Here is a 6,555-nt window from a genome sequence, read left to right as displayed (position 1 = left end):
AAAGACCGCCCCTGATTCTACACCAGAAACGTCTGGGAGGACTGCTTATTGTAGATACGAGCCTGCTAGCCAGCATTTCGGATTTCTTTAACCACACCTGTTTCATTCATCATTTGCCTGAGAAAGCGACCTCCGTTAGCCAGGCTAGTTTTGCCCGAGCCAGCCTAGTTTTGCCCGTTTACTCCATTCTACCCCAAAAACGTCAGGGAGGACTGCCTGCTGAAGATAGCCAGCATCTCGGATTTCTTTAACCGAGCCTGTTTCATTCGTCATTTGCCTGAGAAAGCGACCTCCGTTAGCCAGGCTAGTTTTGCCCGATCACTAGGTCAGGCTATTTAAAGGTATTGGGGTCAAGTGACTTTTCTGCATTGACAAATGAAACGTAAATGTACTTGTCCAAAGGACAACTGTCACGCTCAATGCGTGACACAATGCGTGACACTTGTCCTTGCCTCAAAAAGTTAATGTCAAGCCCTGCAATCCAGTGGCCAGAGAAATATGATGACCTGATCAACACTCCAAGTGTAATAGACCCGGGAGAAGTTTGTCTTTTGCAACCGACATGCGCAGTTGAGCTTGCTTGACAGTTTGTGACGTAGGGTGATAATTGGTCTATAGCTTGTCTTGTGTCTCCAATAATCAGCTTATACCAATCACCTGTGTAAGAAACTGAGTGGTCCTTGTTTGTGCGGTTGCCACGGTGATTGTGCAGCTATGAATGCTAACGCGCTGACGGCAGAGAATAACAGAAATGTAGCTAGAATCTACACCTCAAACAAGTTACCTAAACGCACCTAACTATACGTCCAATCCAAAAAATAATATAAAAATATATATATATTCTAAGACCCAAGACTTTGCCAAAACCAGAGATGTCCTTTATATGTCTGTGCGGTAAGAAATACGACACTACCGGCAGTTTCTAAATCGTGTTATTTTTGGTTTCTCTGACCATTTTGTCACCAGATTTGCATTGGACTCTATGGGGCGAGAGTTGGACTTTGTCTCGCTTTTGTGGGGCTCTGAACAAATGCAAGGCTCTCAAGTGTCACGCATTGAGCGTGACAGTCACTCATTTCGGTCTTTTGTCACACCCTCGCACCACAGGTTGTATTTCTCAGCAGAAAAAAAATATTTATAATATATTTAATATTGCGCAGCAGCCCACCAAAATTCCTCTGGCCCCGCCACTCTAACTATGGAACAGGCAGGAGTCAAGCGCGTCTCCCCTGGAGTTCTTAGTCGAGCTTGCCACTTATCAGCCAATCAAAAAAAAGAAAGGGTCTACACACAATAGCCAATTGGAAAATAGCACCATTGTATCTGGTTAAAATTTAATGCAACAACCAATGGAAAAAAAGCATATCCTGTAATTTCTCACGTGATTCTACTACAGCGTCTTCCGAAAGTTTCGTTCAACTACAGAGCAAACAACTGGAGCTCGAGCATCACTGAGCAGTCATGGTCTCCTGTTTTTATGTTACAACAAATATTCACAACTTGTTTGACACAAACAATGACAACTTGACTGCTGTTAGAAAACGTTTCCCAGATAATAAAAAAAAAAATCATGAGTGTCTGTAACTTAACCAACAGTTTTACAGCCTGTTCACTGACAACACCTGCTCGGAACAAGTAGTTCATAGATGTAGCCGGTGTGTATCGGTGAAACCCACTCCTCAGGTACGTAAAAAGCTACCCGCGTCAACATATTGCTAGCTTTTCGTTGGCGTAGTTGGTAGTGGTGGCGGTTCGGATGTCAGAGGTGGCAGGTTTGTACCCAATGCGGGACGACATACGCCCGATACCTCAGACAGAGCTTGTGTCGCGCCTAGCAGCACGCTCAAGCACAGATCCTCCCAGGTCACAGACAATACCCAGAAACAGAGTATGTTTATACAAGTTTATTTTTACAAAAAGGCAGGACTGTGGCACAGAACAGTTGTATCTGGGACCCCACTAGGTGCTGGACATAGACCCCCCCCTTACTGGCCAACTATGCTATGACCGGCGAGCCCCCCCACAGAACAATATCACCCCACAGCAAGGTACTTAAGGACCCACAACAAAGCCACAGCAGAGCACAGCAAAGTCACCACAAAATCACCGCAAAGTCACTACCAAGAGGGGACTAGTGTTAGGCTGGGCAATAGCCGGCCATGGTGGGCCCTGCTCCCACGCCTAACAGTCCCTCGTCCTCTCCAACAGCCTGCAGTACTGACAAATATAAATTGGTACTGTTCGGTCGGTCGGTCCCTACCGACCAGTATTAAAAACAATTAAACAGGCAGTCTATGCAGTAGCCTTGCGCTGAATACAGTCGGTGAAGCGTGCAGTCCCCGTCCAGTACGGCCGACACACCCCTTCGCCTGCTCCAGCGCTGTCCCTGATCTGCGCACCGCTGTCTGTTCCGAAAGCCTCTGTAATGGTGCTGGTGACGCGCTGCTCCACCTGGAGGACTCCCCTCAAGCTGCAGAGATTGAAAGTGCAGGACAGGACTGCTTAGGCAAACTCACACCCCTGAACCAGACCGAGATAGTGAAACAGAAGCACAGTGAGGTGGAGTAACGGACTTCCCTTCGCAAGGCTAACGTAGAGCAGATTGACCGTCAGCCTCGACCTCAGACCAGGCACCGCGTCCGGAGCCTCCCCAGGGTCCCTTCTCACTCCGTTGTTGCCAGAGATTTCGAATTGCTTGCGCTCCCGTCCGTCGTGTCGATCTCTGCCCCACGTTCATCCAATGTCCTCTCTTATACAGGGAACGGACCTATCCCCACATACCACACCACTCCCTTCCCATCAAGCCAATTGTAGGGTAATTGGCAATTAGCTTTGCAGCAGCCTTTGTAGGCCATAGCAATGCCCCCAATACAGACACATTCAACAGATAAGTCCAGCACATAATACACATGGCATTTACACTAAAACATTACAGTACACTTGACACTTGCAATATCACGTCTGTTACATACAATAGGCCTAATCATATTTTTGTTATCACACGATGACACAATGATGTGACATATTGTCACATTATAAACATCTCTTTCCAAATAGGCTTAATAATTGTATTATCACTAAATACATTTAAGTGTTTTGCATAGTCGATGTTAGAGGTCACTTTTAAAATAATGTCATTATTTTAGGGGGGGAGAATGTCACTCTTGCCTGTCTTCAAAACTTGAGAGCCCTGCAAATGTGTAAGTCTGTTGGATTCCATAGACAACTGTCTACGACCAGCACAAAATTAGCTATCTATTGATCCAAAAACGAAGCATGAAGAGTGAAAATTGTGGCAATGCTGGCAAACTAGAAATATTTTTTCAACGACATCCGAAGCTCCCCTCCGCTCTAAGCGTTTCAGTCTGCACTCTCGGCTTTCATGTACACACCCATGTAAATCTCAGAAACGGTTTGAAAAAGTCCTGGAACATAATCAGTGATACTGAAAAAAGTTGAACAGATATCAAAAAGCTGAATTATTTAAAAAAGTTAAGGGTTTTGTCAACATTTTAAAGTTTAAATGCTGGCTCTAGCTGAAAGATTGAATAGAAGAAGGATTTGGAAGTTGAAGAAGTTTTAAGATGGATTAAACTTTTTAAGAGGATTTGAAAGAAAACTCCATTGGAAACCCATGTTAAAAATATTATGAATATTGACTTATATTAATTCAAACATAAGAGGTACAAAGCTGAAAATTCATAGCACCCATGGCCTGAACTTTTGATAGCTGAACGGTTTTAATAGCTGAAAATTTGAAGGTGCTAAAAGGTGTCACGGAAGAAATAGAATAAGAATATGAAGAAGTTTAATAAAGATTTAAAGAACAATACTTGGAATGCTGAAGCAGCATTCCAACAATAAAGAGAAACAGGAAAACAATGCTTAACAGCATTCTCACAATTAAAAAACAATCCGGGGGCCCCTGCATACGTGGGGCCCCTAGGTTGCAGCCTAGGCAAGCCTGTGCAATAATCCGCGCCTGAATGCAGCACTAGACGACTCCAACCCACCCTCCCCACTGCACTGACTGAGACTGAGGTGAAATCAGTTCAACAGACATTCATATTCGTACCTCCGTTCAGGCTCTGTGTCATATTTAGGGACCAGGGTAAAAGAGTAGACAGCCCGAATGCCGAAAAACCTAGCAGCCATTTGAATAGACATTGATTCCAAATAAACATTGATTAATATGACTGAGGTGAAACTCACTCCTCAAGTATATAGCAGGCCACCCATGTCAATGAAGAGCTAGCTTTTCGTTGGCGAAGCTGGTAATGGTCGCGTTTGGCAGGTCATAGGTGGTGTGTTCGAGCCCAGCGAGTGGCGAACAACGGCCCGTATACCTCTGACGGAGTGTGGCCACGTCTGTTACATTGGGACCAGAGTGAAGGGGCTAGGATGAATTCCCATGATGCCCGTGGTGGCACATGAAAGATGGGGATTGGTTATAAAAGTGATGAAATGCAGATCCGAACAATGTAAATTGCTGCACTACACTCCGCTGGACTATAAACAGACAGCTGCTAAATTTATTGTGCTCTTTCTAATCGGAAAACTCCTGAAAAACTATATTCACTAAACTCTTTCATCACAGTGATTCCCCAATCAAAAGAAATACAGTGAGGTAAAAACTTTATTTGATCCCCTGCTGATTTTGTTTATTTGCCCACTGACAAAGAAATGATCAGTATCATTTTAATGGTAGGTTCATTTGAACAGTGAGAGAAATAATAACAACAAAGTCCAGAGAAACGCATGTCAAAATTGTTATGAATTGATTTGCATTTTAATGAGTTAAATAAGTATTTGACAACCCTCTCAATCAGAAAGATTTCTGACTCCCAGGTGTCTTTTATACAGGTAACAAAATGAGATTAGGAGCACACTCTTGGAATCAATCAGATTCCAAACTCCCACCATGGCCAAGACCAACGAGCTGTCCAAGGATGTATTTGACAAGATTGGAGACCTACACAAGGCTGGAATGGGCTACAACACCATCGCCAAGCAGCTTGGTGAGAAGGTGACAACAATTGGTACGATTATTCGCAAATGGAAGAAAAACAAAAGAATTGTCAATCTCCCTTGGTCTGGGACTCCATGCAAGATCTCACCTCGTGGAGTTAAAACGATCATGAGAATGGTGAGGAATCAGCCCAGAACTACACAGGAGGATCTTGTCAATGATCTCAAGGCCGCTGGGACCATGGTCACCAAGAAAACTGGTAAAAGAAAATTGGTAAAACACTACGCTGTGAAGACCTGAAATCCTGCAGCGCCCGCAAGGTCCCCCTACTCAAGAAACCACATGCACAGGCCCGTCTGAAGTTTGCCATCTGAATGATTCAGAGGACAACTGGGTGAAAGTGTTGTGGTCAGATGAGACCAAAATCTAGCTCTTTGGCATCAACTCAACTCACCGTGTTTGGAGGAGGAGGAATGCTTCCTATGACCCTAAAAACACCATTACCGAAACATTATTCTTTCGGGGTGTATTTCTGCTAAGGGGACAGGACAAGTTCACCACATCAAAGGGACGATGGACGGGGCCATGTACCATCAAATCTCAGGTGAGAACAGTGGCGATTTTAGATCCTTTTTAGGGGTGTTCAAGCACACATAAATGTAATCTTAGCACCCCTAAAAATAATAATAATTTAAAAAATTAAATTATTATTATTTATTATAATTTGATGCTGGCAGTTCATAAAGAAAGGGACATCCTTAGTTTATTCATTCATTCATTCAATATTTTTGCATTATAATACATACATGTATTAATTGTTATTCAGTGAAATTAGGGATTTATATTAGCAAGGGGGTTTAGCACTTTTGCAAACCGCTGTATTCATGTCACATTGTCATTGGGGGCTGAGCACCCCTAAAGGTCTGATCCTAAAATCGCCCCTGGGTGAGAACCTCCTTCCCTCAGCCAGGGCATTGAAAATGGGTCATGGATGGGTATTCCAGCATGACAATGACCCCAAAACACACAGCCAAGGCAACAAAGTAGTGGCTCAATAAGAAGAACATTAAGGTCTCCAGACCTTAAATATCTGCCGGGTATGAGTCTTTGGATCATTTGCATGTGACCTGCATATAGGCTCAGTACTGCCTAGCAAGAGGAAACAGAAATGATCAGTTAATTTTGACTGGGTCTTCGGGTACGAGTCATTGGATAATTTTTCACGTGACTTGCATAGGCTCAGAAGAGGAAACAGAGTATTTGTTTACTTCATTCACTTTTGCGTGACGAGGTTTAATAAGAAGTGAATGATATTCGTTCACAAGTGATAATTATAGGTGTTATTTTAACTTTTTTTTTCTCGGCCACGAGAAAATGAACGAATCGCTCTCTGAGATTACTCGTTACTCCCGAGTCATACTAATGATTCGTTAGAAATTAACGAATCGTTAACGAACAACACATCACTAGCAACCCTATTGAAATAACATATCCCAAGTCAATCATTTTTTGCGTAGTAATTGTGTTTCGAGGACCATGAGAAATTTGGTCCCAAACTCAAGTCCTGCTGTTGTAGCCTACATCAC

This window comes from Hypomesus nipponensis, chromosome 27, assembly GCF_054491055.1.
Source record: "Hypomesus nipponensis isolate SF chromosome 27, ASM5449105v1, whole genome shotgun sequence".
NCBI lineage: Eukaryota > Metazoa > Chordata > Actinopteri > Osmeriformes > Osmeridae > Hypomesus > Hypomesus nipponensis.
The sequence above is the reverse complement of the archived record's forward strand: the minus strand, read 5'-3'. Positions refer to the sequence as shown.